Source organism: Oncorhynchus tshawytscha, linkage group LG33 (assembly GCF_018296145.1).
Source record: "Oncorhynchus tshawytscha isolate Ot180627B linkage group LG33, Otsh_v2.0, whole genome shotgun sequence".
Classification (NCBI taxonomy): Eukaryota; Metazoa; Chordata; class Actinopteri; order Salmoniformes; family Salmonidae; genus Oncorhynchus; species Oncorhynchus tshawytscha.
The window spans coordinates 17538532-17555038 of NC_056461.1; the positions used below are offsets into that span (position 1 = coordinate 17538532).

Below are 16507 nucleotides of genomic sequence, written 5' to 3' on the forward strand. Positions count from 1 at the left end.
GGTTGGGATGGTGTTCTTGGGGTTGTACTCGTCCTTCTTCTTCCTCCAAACACAGCGAGTGGCCTTCTCCCATTCCTCCTCTGGATCATCCAGATGGTCATTGGCAAACTTCAGATGGGCCTTGACATGCACTGGCTTGAGCAGGGGGACCTCGCGTGCGCTGCAGGATTTTAATCCATGACGTCGTAGTGTGTTACTAATGGTTTTCTTTGAGACTGTGGTCCCAGCTCTCTTCCGGTCATTAATCCATGTCCTTAGTCTGCTTGTCTTCAGCAAACTGTTTGCGGGCTTTCTTGTGCATCATCTTTAGAAGAGAGTTTCTTCTGGGACGACAGCCATGCAGACCAATTTGATGCAGTGTACGGTATATGGTCTGAGCACTGACAGGCTGAACCCCTTCAACCTCTGCAGCAATGCTGGCAGCACTCATACGTCTATTTCCCAAAGACAACCTCTGGATATGACGCTGAGCACGTGCTCTGAACTTCTTTGGTGGACCATGGCGAGGCCTGTTCTGAGTGGCACCTGTCCAGTTAAACCACTGTATGGTCTTGGCCACCGTGCTGCAGCTCAGTTTCAGGGTCTTGGCAATCTTCTTATAGCCCAGGCCATCTTTATGTAGAGCAAAAATTCTTTTTTTCAGATCCTCAGAGAGTTCTTTGCCATGAGGTGCCATGTTGAACTTCCAGTGGCCAGTCAGTATGAGGGAGTGTGAGAGCGATGACACCAAATTTAACACCTGCTCCCCATTCACACCTGAGACCTTGTAACACTAATGAGTCACATGACACCGGGGTTGGAAAATGGCTAATTGGGCCCAATTTGGACATTTTCACTTAGGGGTGTACTCACTTTTATTGCCAGCGGTTTAGACATTAATGGCTGTGTGTTGAGTTATTTTGAGGACCCAGCAAATGTACACTGTTATACAAGCTGTACACTCACTACTTTACATTGTAGCAAAGTGTCATTTCTTCAGTGTTGTCACATGGAAAGAGATACTCAAATATTTTCAAAAATGTGAGGGGTGTACTCACTTTTGTGATATACTGTATATATATATATATTTACCCCCAAAATATATTGGCGATTGGAAATTATGCAGACAATTAACGTAAACTCACGTAAACTCGTACATTGCCCTTATTTTAGTGCCCCAAAAACGTAATACTTCCAGATCAACTGTAATGTTAATACCATTGTAAAGCACAATTTCTCCCCTTTCCAACCGAATCAATTACATGACCTAAATGCTGCCCGTTTCTGCATAATTCAAGCAGGCAATGAGCCCCGTCGGGTCTTTTTAAAAATGGCGGGTGGGGAAGCGAAACTAATGCGTGATAGTGAGAAGGAGAATGTTGTGTTAGAAAATTGCTTTTTTCACGCGATCTGTCCAACTTATCACCTTATCGCCTCTAAAATGTAAATAAAACACTATAAAGAGTTTATATAATGTGTCATTACATTATATACCTATTTGAAGGTTGGTGTCGAATTTGAATCGGGTTTTTAGGGCGGTGCTAAAGTGTTCTTAGAAGTAAACAGCGGCTTTGAGAATGATGATGGCATGCAATGATGATGAAAATAATGACTTGGTATCCCCCCTTACCCCTGTCACTGTCCATTTCTTGTTTTTAAGGGATGATAGAAGTGCTACACCTGGTGGAGAGAGATTGTAAAACAGAAATAGTTGCTTTATGCGTGCTGTACGTTACGACATGACATGTCAAGATATAACGGAGGGTCAGTTTTTTCAACTTTTCCAATATATACTAATATATATACTATAGAGCCATGTCGATCAAGGCTTGAATAGAAACCTAGTTCACACCCCCAATTTTGACGTCAACACAGTCCCATTAGTTTTCTTTGTCGTCTTGTTTGAATGTTGCGGTTGCGCACATTTGTGCGGAATGGGGTGAGTTTACGTTACATTGATAGAACCAACCATTTTTCCGCAATATTAAAGCTGATCCAGCCCTTATAATAAAAGAAAAAATAAGAAAATGTAAGTGTACTTACTCCCTGTCGACTGCCCTACCAAATTAGGTTGTTGAGTCATACTTTGGGAAAAAAGGAAATTAGTATAGCCTTTTAAATGTAAGCAGAAGACCGAACCTGACATACAAGAAAAAAAATAACAAAACAAAACAATGACAAAATAAATACTATTATTTATATATTATATGAATAGAGGCTTACTATTTCAGTGAACAATGAGGAAAATGTATGTATAATGCAAATTTAAAAAACAGGAGGCTACATGTGTCGGACCTTACCTATCAAACACTGCACTGCAGAAACGCAAAATATCAATCTCGTTGCTGCAGTCAGTCTGGGGGAGCAGTTTCCTTCAAGTTCTTGTTGATGAAGTCAATTGCAGCGGTCGGGTCGTTGAACTTGTGAAGAGCTCAGCTTGGTAGTGTGATCCTGCGCTCGGCTGGGAAGAAGAGGCCAAACTTGACTCCTGGACAATTGTGCAGAAGCCGCTTTGCGTTACCAAACGCCGATCATTTGAATGATCTTTAAACTTATTGTTCATGCAGCGATTTTTTTAGAGGTGTAAAGAAATCCGCGGCAAAATGCGTGCCTCTCACAGACTTCAGTCACATCATGAAAAAACACAAGACCAGTCCTTCTACAACGTTGTCAGTAGCCTAGGCCTTATTATTGAGTAGCTATGCAATTTTGCAGAGATAAAATGTTGCCCAAAGTAGCAATTTAGAGATTAAATAAACTACCCTACGTTATCAGAAATTCTAGGTCTATTAATTTAGGTGATGGTTAATTGACAATTAGCCCTGGCACATTCATCTACAGTAAGCTCATTTCAAAACACATTGAACTGGATAATGATGATGGTCTAGATAAAACCGCTTGTATTTTGCACTTTTCAGATTTTCAGATGACCTGCAGCAATGCAGATGTTTAAAAAAATTTATATTCACTCCTCAAAAGATAGATCTAGGCTATTACCAACACCCAGTGTGTTGCAGTCACTCAGACATAACCTATGTATGTTCACTTTTTAGGACTGAGATGTGACCCAGATCCCATCTCTAGCACCATCACAACCCCCAAAGAACAGATGGTGCTTAACACTCAGTGGCATTTCCGAGGAAATCCCCAATAAGCTCAGTCTGAGACTGCAGTACAGTGAGTATGCTGAAATGATTATAATGTAGTGTACATTGAATTAAACTAGGGGTTTCTGCCACCATGATGCCATTGTCATACCGTACCTCAGCTTCTTCTATGGCCTCACATTGTGTGATTTGATCTGGAACACGTCTGTCTTGTTTTTTTCAAATGCCGTTCGGCTTCCGTAATGTGAGAAGAGATAGATACTATGAGCAAAAGGGAGAGCCAGACTGCAAGATAAATAAGGATAAAGACAGATCTGGTAAATTGGAGCTTGTGATAGATCAGCTTAGTGTGTGGCACAATGATGGTCTCATGCCAGATTGGTAGAGTGGCAGAATCCTAATATGCTGTTGTCCCCTCTTAAATATCAATGGTAACACTTTCTTTGGCATGAGTGAACCTGAATGTATTGTACATGACACCTAACAACAAGTCTTATGTCATATTTATGCCACTGCATATAAATGTCATAAGAACGATAAAATAAGGTGTTACCTGAAAGACAATCCTATTCAGTATCTGATTCAGTGTGCTTTGCATAGAGGCCTAATATGTTGTCTCTGTCACAGGGTGGTAGAATCGGACACCTGACCAGAGCCAGTCTGGGGTTTTGGCACGAGTCTACCCCCTCCTCTGACAGTGACACAGATGGCTAGTGTCTGTGGCAGGTCTTCCACAGCCAGCTGTGGTGAATCAGATACGATAGACTCCAACAATGGAGAATATACCTGCCATTGTCATTGACACACATATCTCTCAATGCTCCCCTTTTGGCAATTATGGTCAATGTTCAAATCTATGTGACAAGTGCAAGGCTGCCCTCCCTAATTAAAGGGGCAAAATGCATCAATAACATTTCCGCCACTAAATTACTGTCCAACAAGTTCGCCCTGTCTGTGTCTAAAATTAACCTTCAAAATAAATGGCAGACTGACATTGACAAAACAAATCAACCCCAATGCAAACTTTGGAATTCATGTCATTTGAGCAGTTATCTCCACAATTCCATTAGAATTCCAAAATGTTGCATTTCGCTCTGCCTCGATTGCTCCAATCCCGCAGACCTGTTCAAAACCAGGACCACCACTTACATGTGTCATGATGCAAATGTTAATTGATCATTCCATATTAGGACATATAAAGGCTATATCTGAGTACTTTACTCATCCTCGGTAGTAATGATGGTAATGATAATTAAAGCTATATGTCACAACTATTTGTAATTTATTACATATTGACATATGGACATATACTGCACACTACATGACCAAAAGTATGTGGACACCTGCTTGTCGAACATCTCATTCTAAAATCATGGGCATTAATATGGAGTTGGTCTCCTATTTGCTGCTATAACAGCCTCCCCTCTTCTGGGAAGGCTTTCCACGAGATGTAGGAACATTGCTGCAGGGACTTGCTTCCATTCAGCCACAAGAGCATGATGTTCAGTGATTAGGTCTGGCTCGTAGTCGGCGTTCCAATTCATCCTAAAGGTGTTTGATGGGGTTGAGGTCATGGCTCTGTGCAGGCCAATCAAGTTCTTCCACACCGATCTCGACAAACAATTTCTATATGGAACTCGCTTTGCGCAAGGGGGCATTGTCCTGCTGAAACAGGAAAGGGCCTTCCCCAAACTGTTGCCACAAAGTTGGAAGCACAGAATCGATAAGAATGTCATTGTATGCTGTAAAGTTAACATTTCCCTTCACTGAAACTAAGGGGCCTAGCCTGAACCATGAAAAACAGCCCCAGGCCATTATTCCTCCTCCACCAAACTGTACAGTTGGCACTATGCATTGGGGTAGGTAGCATTTTCCTGGCATCCTCAAAACCCGGATTCATCCGTCGGGCTGCCAGATGGTGAAGCGTGATTGATCATTCCATAGAATATGTTTCCGCTGCTCAAGAGTCCAATGGCGGAGAGCTTTACTCCACTCCAGCCGAGGCTTGGCATTGCTCATGGTGATCTTAGGCTTGTGTGCAACTGCTCGGCAATGGAAACCCATTTCATGAAGCTCCCGACGAACAGTTCTTGTGCTGACGTTGCTTGCAGAGGTAATTTGGAACTTGCTATTGAGTGTTGCAACCGAGGGAAGATGATTTTTACCCGCTACGCGCTTCAGCGCTTGTGTGGCCTATCACTTTGCGGCTGAGCTGTTGTTGCCCCTAGACGTTTTCACTTCACAATAAGAGCACTTACAGTTAACCGGGGCAGCTCTAGCAGGGCAAAAATTTCACCAACCGACTTGTTGGCAAGGTGGCATCCTATGACGGTGCAACGTTAAAAGTCACTGAGCTCTTCAGTAAGGCCATTCTACTGTCAATGTTTGTCTGTGGAGATTGCATGGTTGTGTGCTCAATTTGTGGCAGAAATAGCCGAATCCACAAATTTGAAGGGGTGTCCACATACTTTTGTATATATATGTATGTATGTATACATTATCTACTGTATGTACATCTGTGTATATCATATGTTACATACTGAGTCAATGTGTCTTATGTGAAGCGGAGAATGACCTGAATGTCAGGTTGAATGACACGGTGTGGCCAAATGTACTATAGATTAGGGACAGTATATTGTATACGTGTAACTCTATCTGCATGTCCAGAGGTGTGTAGTGATAAAGAGAGCCTGCGACTTGCATGATAACAGTCCCTATGCAGGTCCTCATATTACCAACACAGAGTGTGTTATATAGAAATTACATTGTGATCTTTTTTCACTTGCTCTAATTGAAAAGAAAACCGGCCATGTCACGTGGTTCTTCCTTACTCCAGATACGCTGTGTGCCCATTATGTAGCTGTATAGAAGAATGCATTCTGTACACTAGCCAGGCCTCTATCAAATGCATTAGGAGATTAGCCTCCTCTCGTTAAGGATCATATCCATCAAGCACTATCATTTCCATTACCTCCTGGTAAACGTTATGAGGCCAGTTTACGTGATCAGTAGCTTTTGTGACAATTGTACTAATTTCATAGTTGACGTCAGAACAGCATCGCTCAGCTTATCATGAGGCTCGTGAGTTTAAAGTTACAGGAATACACTCTTATACAGCCCTCGAACCCACAATGCAACACAACAAAGGAAGTCATTATACTCTAATAAATAATCATGCTTAGGTAGATTGATAAAAATAACTATTTTCTGTGCTGGAGAATTAGAATGAAATGCAAAGGGTTAACAATTAGCAAAGAAAACATTATTTTCTGCCCAAATTCCACATTGTACATCCCCGTAAGAGTAGGGGTGTTAAACCCCAGTGTCCTGGCTAAATTCCCAATCTGACCCTCAAACCATCACGGTCACCTAATAATCCCCAGTTTACAATTGTCTCATTCATCCCCCTCCTCTCCCCTGTAACTATTCCCCAGGTCGTTGCTGTAAATGAGAATGTGTTCTCAGTCAACTTACCTGGTCAAATAACGGATAAATAAATAAAATTTAAAAAAAATTGCAACACCCAAATAAGCATTGGACGTTCATGAATTAGGATTAAAAACATATGCCATACATACCTTGAAAGATGTCATTGAATTACAATATATCGCATTCAAGAATGTGAATAAATTAATACTAAATACAAGTCATATTGACAGAGCATTTTGAGTTCAATATTATGTTTATACGATTATATGGAACATGATTGGGAGTGTGTCCCTTTATTTTATTATCTTTATTTAACTAGGCAAGTCAGTTAAGAACAAAATAAGTATTTGGTCAATAACAAAAGTTTATCTCAATACTTTGTTATATACCCTTTGTTGGCAATGACAGAGGTCAAACGTTTGACAAGGTTTTCACACACTGTTGCTGGTATTTTGGCCCATTCCTCCATGCAGATCTCCTCTAGAGCAGTGATATTTTGGGGCTGTTGCTGGGCAACACAGATTTTCAACTCCCTCCAAAGATTTTCTATGGGGTTGAGATCTGGAGACTGGCTAGGCCACTCCAGGACCTTGAAATGCTTCTTACGAAGACACTCCTTTGACACTCGTTGCCCGGGCGGTGTGTTTGGGATCATTGTCATCATTGCCAGCCACGTTTCATATTCAATGCCCTTGCTGATGGAAGGAGGTTTTCACTCAAAATCTCACGATACATGGCCCCATTCAATCTTTCCTTTACACGGATCAATCGTCCTGGTCCCTTTGCAGAAAAACAGCCCCAAAGCATGATGTTTCCACCCCCATGCTTCACAGTAGGTATGGTGTTCTTTGGATGCAAACTCAGCATTCTTTGTCCTCCAAACACGACGAGTTGAGTTTTTACCAAAAAGTTATATTTTGGTTTCATCTGACTATATGACATTCTCCCAATCTTCTTCTGGATCATCCAAATGCTCTCTAGCAAACTTCAGACGGGCCTGGACATGTACTGGCTTAAGCAGGGGGATACGTCTGGCACTGCAGGATTTGAGTCCCTGGCGGTTACTGATGTGTGTGTTACTGATGGTAGGCTTTGTTACTTTGGTCCCAGCTCTCTGCAGGTCATCCACTAGGTCCCCCCGTGTGGTTCTGGGATTTTTGCTCACCGTTCTTGTGATCATTTTGACCCATGGGGTGAGATCTTGCGTGGAGCCCCAGATTGAGGGAGATTATCAGTGGTAATCTTCCATTTCCTAATAATTGCTCCCACAGTTGATTTCTTCAAACCAAGCTGCTTACCTATTGCAGATTCAGTCTTCCCAGCCTTATGCAGGTCTACAATTTTGTTTCTGGTCTCCTTTGACAGGTCTTGGCCATAGTGGAGTTTGGAGTGTGACTGTTTGAGGTTGTGGACAGGTGTCTTTTATACTGATAACAAGTTCAAACAGGTGCCATTAATACAGGTAACGAGTGGAGGACAGAGGAGCCTCTTAAAGGAGAAGTTACAGGTCTGTGAGAGCCAGAAATCTTGCTTGTTTGTAGGTGACCAAATACTTATTTTCCACCATAATTTGCAAATCAATTCATTAAAAATCCTACAATGTGATTTTCTGGATTTGCTTTCCTCATTTTGTCTGTCATAGTTGAAGTGTACCTATGATGAAAATTACAGGCCTCTCTCATCTTTTTAAGTGGGAGAACTTGCACAATTGGTGGCTGACTAAATACTATTTTGTCCCACTGTATATATTCCACTATTTATTTTCAGTAATACTGCAGAGCTGACATACGTATTAGGGAAATACGATTGAACTCACTTGCTGGCATGGTGCACTTTGGGAGTGATGCCAAAGTCTCCACAAAGAGTGACAAATACATTAGCATCTGTGCCTGTCCCTCTCACATTACCTATGACAGTCACCACCTCATACCGAGAGGGAGAGATAGAGGGAGAGAGAGAGTTGCTATTGAGAGAGGCTGCCATAGGCAGACCTGGCTCTCAAGAGAAGACAGGCCATGTGTACTGTACACTGACAACAACATGAGGTGGAAACTGAGCAGCACTTCCTAACCTCCTGCCAAATGTATGACCTTATTAGAGATATATTTCCCTCAGATTACACAGACCCACAAAGAATTTGAAATCAAATCCAATGTTGATAAACTCCCATATCTACTTTTCACAAGAAAAGGGCAACCAGTGAAGAACCATTGTAAATTGTTCATTTTTATTGTTTATTTCACTCTGTTTGTTATCTATTTAATATGCGTTGGCAATGTCAACGGGGGGGGGCATCATTACATTAGTTCATTTGTTACTTAGTTGAAAAATCCTGAAAATCCTGTCTTTCTTCTTGTGGTCACACTGACAGGTATACCAGAGCTTTTACAGCATTAGCTGAACATTGGGCCTGATCTGTCTCTAGGGTAAAAGTCAGATCATAAGAACTGGCAGGATTCAATCATTGAGCGATGGCGCAATTAAGAGCATTATGTTTCCTTCCATAGAGGGCTTCCAAGGAGCCCAATGCAGTGAATCTGCCGTGAATGAATCCATGCCTGGCTTCAAGCCAACTCTTTTTCATTTCAGAGCTGGATTTCTGTGCATTTCTCACACTCTCTCTCCCTCTCCCTCTCTCTCTCTCTCTCTCTCTCTCTCTCTCAGACTGACTGACTGACCATGAAGCAGACAGGGAGGAAGGGAGATGGACACTCAACACTCATCCGTATCATATGGATTTGTTTGTTTGTACCACACCCGTCTGTCTGAGGAGGAGGGGAGAGGAGTTGACACATGTCTGCTGTCACTGTAGATATGTTAATCTGTTGCCACTTTGTGATTATGTGTGTGACTAAAGTATGTTTCATTTAGTAGATTTGTTGGTTTTGCTGCTAAAGCTGTAAGTCAGTGTATGTGCTTTCTATAATTACTTGAATTTGGTGTGATTACATTTCATTGCTCTTTTTCTACAAATAAAATTAACCTGTAGTGTAATTAACCTGTAGTGTAGTGATTTTCTTTGTAATAGTCTTCTTCCTTTAGCAGTCTTACTATTTTCTATACTTGTGCTTCTTGTTCTGACAGTGCAGTAATAGCCAACAATTAATCTAACAATTCCCCAACAACTACCTAACACACAAATCTAAAGGGGTGAATGAGAATATGTACATGTAAGTATATGGCTGGATGATGGCCGAGCGGCATAGGCGAGGTGCAATAGATGGTATAAAATACCGTATATACATGTGATATGAGTAATGTAATATATACGTAAACATTATCAAAGTGGCATTATTGTATAAAGTGACTGGTGATCCATTTATTAAAGTGGCCAGTGACTGTAGGCAGCAGCTTAGAACTAAAGTACCTTACAGACTTACCTGAACTATGTAGAGATACTGTCATGCCCCAGCTGTGGTACTTAACCTCATAGCCAAATCATATCAACTCAAATTTTATTTGTCACATACACATGGTTAGCAGATGTTAATGCGAGTGTAGGGAAATGCTTGTGCTTCTAGTTCCGACAATGCAGTAATAACCAACGAGTAATCTAACTAACAATTCCAAAACTACTACCTTATACACACAGGTGTAAAGGGATAAAGAATATGTACATAAAGATATGTGAATGAGTGATGGTACAGAACGGCATAGGCAAGATGCAGTAGATGGTATCGAGTACAGTATATACATATGAGATGAGTATGTAAACAAAGTGGCATAGTTTAAAGTGGCTAGTGATACATGTATTACATAAAGATGCAGTAGATGATATAGAGTACAGTACATACGTAGACATATGAGATGAATAATGTAGGGTATGTAAACATTATATTAAGTAGCATTGTTTAAAGTGGCTAGTGATATATTTTACATCAATTCCCATTATTAAAGTGGCTGGAGTTGAGTCAGTGTGTTGGCAGCAGCCACTCAATGTTAGTGGTGGCTGTTTAACAGTCTGATGGCCTTGAGATAGAAGCTGTTTTTCAGTCTCTCGTTCCCAGCTTTTATGCACCTGTACTGACCTCGCCTTCTGGATGATAGCGGGGTGAACAGGCAGTGGCTCGGGTGGTTGTTGTCCTTGAAGATCTTTATGGCCTTCCTGTGACATCGGGTGGTGTAGGTGTCCTGGAGGTCAGGTAGTTTGCCCCCGGTGATGCGTTGTGCAGACCTCACTACCCTCTGGAGAACCTTACGGTTGTGGGCAGAGCAGTTGCCGTACCAGGTGGTGATACAGCCCGTCAGGATGTTCTCGATTGTGCATCTGTAGAAGTTTGTGAGTGCTTTTGGTGACAAGCCAAATTTCTTTAGCCTCCTGAGGTTGAAGAGGCGCTGCTCCGCCTTCTTCACGATGTCTGTGTGGGTGGACCAATTCAGTTTGTCTGTGATGTGTACGCCGAGGAACTTAAAACTTACTACCCTCTCCACTACTGTTCCATCGATGTGGATAGGGGGGTGTTCCCTCTGCTGTTTCCTGAAGTCCACAATCATCTCCTTAGTTTTGTTGACGTTGAGTGTGAGGTTATTTTCCTGACACCACACTCCGAGGGCCCTCACCTCCTCCCTGTAGGCCGTCTCGTCGTTGTTGGTAAACAAGCCTACCACTGTTGTGTCGTCCGCAAACTTGATGATTGAGTTGGAGGCGTGCGTGGCCACGCAGTCATGGGTGAACAGGGAGTACAGGAGAGGGCTCAGAACGCACCCTTGTGGGGCCCCAGTGTTGAGGATCAGCGGGGTGGAGATGTTGTTACCTACCCTCACCACCTGGGGGCGGCCCGTCAGGAAGTCCAGTACCCAGTTACACAGGGCGGGGTCGAGACCCATGGTCTCGAGCTTGATGATGAGTTTGGAGGGTACCATGGTGTTAAATGCTGAGCTGTAGTCGATGAACAGCATTCTCACATAGGTATTCCTCTTGTCCAGATGGGTTAGGGCAGTGTGCAGTGTGGTTGAGATTGCATCGTCTATGGACCTATTTGGGCCATAGGATGAGTTCGTGTGGTAGATCATTAGCTCATCATGGCAGCATAGTCCATCTGCTTGGCCTTGGTCTTTTCTTTCTATCAGCTGATCCCTTCTTCTGCTTCTTCATGTTTTTTGTCTTCTTCTCCCTCCTGATCTTCCAAGAGGGACTCCTCATCCTGAGGCTTATTCTTCCCTCCATCTTTGGACTTCTTGTCTTTGGACCCCATCTCCTCCTCTCCTCTTCTCTTCTTTAACTTCTCCATCAGTCATGTCCTCTTCTTTGGATTTCTTCTTCTTGGGTTTGGTTTTGGTGGTGTCATTATTGTTCTGCTCTTCATCCCCCTCTTCATCACCTGCTTTCTTTCTTTGTCTTCTTTTTTTCTTCTCCTTTACCTTATTGTGGCTTTCCCCCTTTTTTTCTCTCCCTTCCTCTGGTGCCTCCTCTGACTCTCAAATCACTCCTCTGGGCTCTTCTCCCCGTTTGGCTTGACGTCTCTGTTGGTATCAAACTTGCTTTTACTTTTCAGTTTTGGCTCCTTTTCCTCCACGTTGTCATCAACCTCTTCAGTTTCCTCCGTTCCTCTGCATCTTTTATTCATCCGCTTTCCTGGCCTTCAGTTTCACAAAAGCTTCCTTGAGTTTCGAGAGAGACAATTCATTTGACCCATGGCAGCGAGCCACGGTGAGACCCCTGGGTACACTAGACTGGACTGGCCGGCTGTCAGGTGTGTGGATGTGCTTGAGGAGGAGGCTGGGGCCACATGGAGCTCTGCCTGGCCAGGAGCGCTCCTCCTGGGGCAGGGCCGCCGACATGCTCTGCTCATGAAAAATTACTGTCCCCACGGGAATCATTTGGCCCACATGAGAAAGCCCTGTGAAAAAGGTTGCCTTGCCGAGATAACTTATCCTCTTTGCCCCGTGCGGTGCTCTCCATTATTCATCAGGTCAGGATCGTTTCACGGTCCAGGTGTGTCTCGATTTTACCGAGGCGCACACACAAGCGCACACACACAGACACACGTGCACACACACACACACACACACTAACAACTCATCACCACCTAACACGCCTGGACATATATCATCCATGATCATGTACAACTGCAGGACATGATTGAGCATATTAGTGTGTATTGAACTCATATTGGTCCCAAGGCCTTCTGAAACCTGTAGCTAGTCTACAGTCACAAACTAAGAGTCCAGCTCCAAGGTTTATGCCCAGAGCTTGCATGTTGTCCAAAGAAAGTATTATACTGCTGCTGCTATTGATCCACTTTGTTAGCGAATAGTTACGTCTATGTTCAGAATAGGGATGTTTCATTTTATTAGGATATGGTTGTATGTACTGTATGTAAGATACATACATCAGCAGGAATATAAAAATATAATGTACTAGAATCTCAATAACACTTACAGTATCTGACAACCATCAACCATAAAGTACAAGTAAAACTTAAAATCAATCCAGCTCGTATAAATCCAGATGTGTTTTTGTTTTAGGAAACAGCATTTCATGGTAATTAACAACCTTTTGTATTTTCGGTAACACCCCTTATAATGCATTATAAGCTCATTTAATAACACCTTGTGAGCTGTTCATAAACATCTATATCTCCAACCATAGAGTATTATGCCCAAGTTGCATAATGCCTTATAAAGCAAAGTGTAAATAAGCAATAAGGCACGAGGAGCTGTGGTATATATACACAAGGGGATACAGGCAAAGAAATACATAATCTAATCCTCAATAAAATTCTTATCACCATTAGTACTGTAGTGTACGTTGATATCCCTTGTTCTATGAATGCGAAACAAATGCAAAGTACAGCAAAACCTCATGTTGAGAGGTTTTTGGAGAACGAGAACCTCAGATCATTTATTATTTTGTAATCAAATTCATGTGCAAATGCATACATCTCTGCACCTGATACCTGATCATCTAGGCAGGAGGTGGTCAGGTGGAAGGGGTCTTAATTAAGGAAGGGGATTGGAAAGTACTTGAATATAACCCCAAGTCGGCCTATATCGTAAGAAAGCGTCATACCCACTCATGTGATAAGCAGGTAAGAAAGAGATTGTTTGTTTAACGACTTACCTCTTTATCCATACCTTCTCACCTGCTGATCGTCATAATCATTGTGACAACCTGCATCTGCAGACCTGGACGTGCTTACAGCTCACCTATATCTCTACCTGATGTCTTCATTTTTTCTGTTCTTTCTCTTGATAACCATGCTGACTTCTCAGAATCTTCATGAGGTCAATCACCAATACACTGCTCTCTTTATAGACCAAGTCACCTCATTAAATAAGCATGAGAACATCATTCAGCGGAAATTGAATTTGGACTTAATTAGAACAAGTGATAACAGAGAAAGCTTTGTGATAAAACGGTACTGTAAGGGGAGAGATACAGTGATTTAAATTTACTTGGTTAAGATTCAGACATGTTGATTGTGTTGAATCAATTCTGAGGGAACACTGCTGTGACTCAGCTGCCTGCACTTTTGTGTGTTTTGAGCAGAGATTTACCGTTGAAGACTATACAGAGCTTGATACATTGTGTAGCCTATATAGGACATGTGTGGAAAAACTCAAATACACACATTCAAATATGCTTTCTTGCTGCACAATAAGTGTTTTTGACACATGTTTTAGGCCTACCAGGTGCATTTGAACATCCATTAGTGGTTCTGACGGTTCAGCAGTTTCAGCATGGTTAAAAGTTTCTGACTTACGCCCAGATGCTAGGCCTGTGAAATGCATTAGGCCTATACAGTGCCTTCAGAAAGTATTCAAACCCCTTGACTTTTGTCACAAAGTGGTATTAAAAATGGATTTAATTGTCATTTCTTTGTCTACACAAAATACTTCGTAATGTGAAAGAAACATTTCTACATTTGTAAACATTTTAAAATAAAAAAATACACTAATATATCTTTCACAGCCCTTAGTCAATATATTTTATAATCCCCTGGCAGTGATTACAGCTTGAGTCTTTCTGGATACTTTATGTTTTGTGTAGCGCCGGCTACCGCAAAATCTTTTGTTTAGGTCTCGTTCAGGTATTTTGGGGGGTGCATGCTATCAGATAATAGCTTCTCATGCTTTCGCCGAAAAGCATTTTACAAATCTGACATGTTGGCTAGATTCACAACGAGTGTAGCTTTAATTGAGTATCTTGCGTGTGTGTTTTAATGAAAGTTTGAGTTTTATCGAGTGGCGCTCTGAAATTTCCGCTGATTTGGTTCCTGTCCAGGAATCAAATCCGTAACAGGCTAACGATCACAACCATACCCATAACATGATGCAGCCACCACTACCCTTGAAAATATGGAAAGTGGTACTCAGTAATGTGTACACATATTAGACTTGACACAAACATAACAACAAGTTAATTGCTTTGCCACATTGCAGTATTACTTTAGTGCCTTATTGCAAACAGGATGCATGTTTTGAATATTTTATTCTGTACAAGCTTCCTTATTTTCACTCTGTCATTTAGGTTAGTATTGTGGAATAACTACAATGTTGTTGATCCATTCTCAGCTTTCTCCTATCACAACCATTCAACTTTGTAACTGTTTTAAAGTCACCATTGGCCTCATGGGGAAATCCCTGAGCGGTTGCCTTCCTCTACGGCAACTGAGTTAGGAAGGACGCCTGTATCTTTGTAGTGACTGAGTGCATTGATACACCATCCAAAGTGTAATTAATAACTTCACCATGCTCAAAGGGCTATTCAATGTCAGATTGTTTTTATCCATCTACCAATAGGTACCCTTATTTGCGAGCCATTGGAACACCTCCCTGATCTTTGTGGTTGAATCTGTGGTTGAAATTCACTGCTCGACTGAGGGACCTTACAGATAATTGTATGTGTTGGGGTACAGAGATAAGGTAGCCATTCAAAAATCACATTTAAAAACTATTTTTATGCAACTTGTTTTATATGACTTAAGATTTTTTTTACTCCTCAACTTAATTAGGCTTACCATAACAAAAGGGTTGAAAACTTACTTACTCAAGACATTTCAGCTTTCATTTTTAAAATTAATTTCTAAACATTTTGAAAAACATAATTCCACTTTGAAAATATGGGATATTGTGTGTAGGCCAGTGAAAAAGTTAAGGAGTATGAAAACTTTCTGAAGGCACATGGTGGTGCGCTCTGAGTTAAATGCTATAGTCTGCCTTGATCCCTCATTCATGGTGTGTAGGTACAGGGTCTACCACATCACCTATGTGTGTAATTGATTTATCTGTGTTATGTATCCAAAATTACTTTATATATTGGCATGGTCTTTCTCAGATTTCACTGCCATGACAGGTGAATATGGGTGCACTACTATTTCACCTATACAAGCTATGGTATCTGGTGACTCAGTGGGATTTGACCATGGTGTAAAGGGGCTGCAGAGCAGCAGTAGCAGCCTTGCTTAAGTGATTCAGTGAGCGGATAGGACACTGACACTGCCGTCTGTTTAATTATTGAGGCGCTGACAGTAGCTTTGCTTAAGGAGCTAATTGGAGCAGACAAACCAGAGGCCAGCTGACCTGAAACGAGACGGTAAATTTGTCATGTGGTTGTGGTCCATCCATCAGGAGCACATATAGGGTTGTGGTCGTTAGTCACCAAACGGAAGAAGACTGACTGTCATTTTCCGTTTCTGTTGCAAAACATTTTGAAATGCTTTCTGTTGTGTCCCCTAATGAACATGGCCCGATATACTCATTAACTGCAGACAAAATACTTGACTTCAGATGACAAGATTGAATTCGCTGTCATTCATTGGGAAATATTGCATTTTCCTGTCATGTTCAATTCCACTCACTTGAAAAAGTATCCAAATACTGTAATGTATTCAATTCCATGCAGTGCTATTCTGAGTTTCTCACTTGCAGTGTTAGTACAGTAGATTTGTTGGGTTGTATGGTGATTGGTGGGTATAGTTTGGACTAAAATGATTGGTTGTTGTATGCCTGACCCAGATCCACATTTCTTTGTAGATCAGACATCTATA

The 16507-nt window shown here is 41.7% G+C and overlaps 1 pseudogene; it reads right to left on the reverse strand.

The window, feature by feature from the left end:
• LOC112230499 overlaps positions 1 to 12296 on the reverse strand; it is a 39607-nt pseudogene extending 27311 nt beyond the window's left edge.
• Positions 12297 to 16507: the final 4211 nt, after the last annotated feature.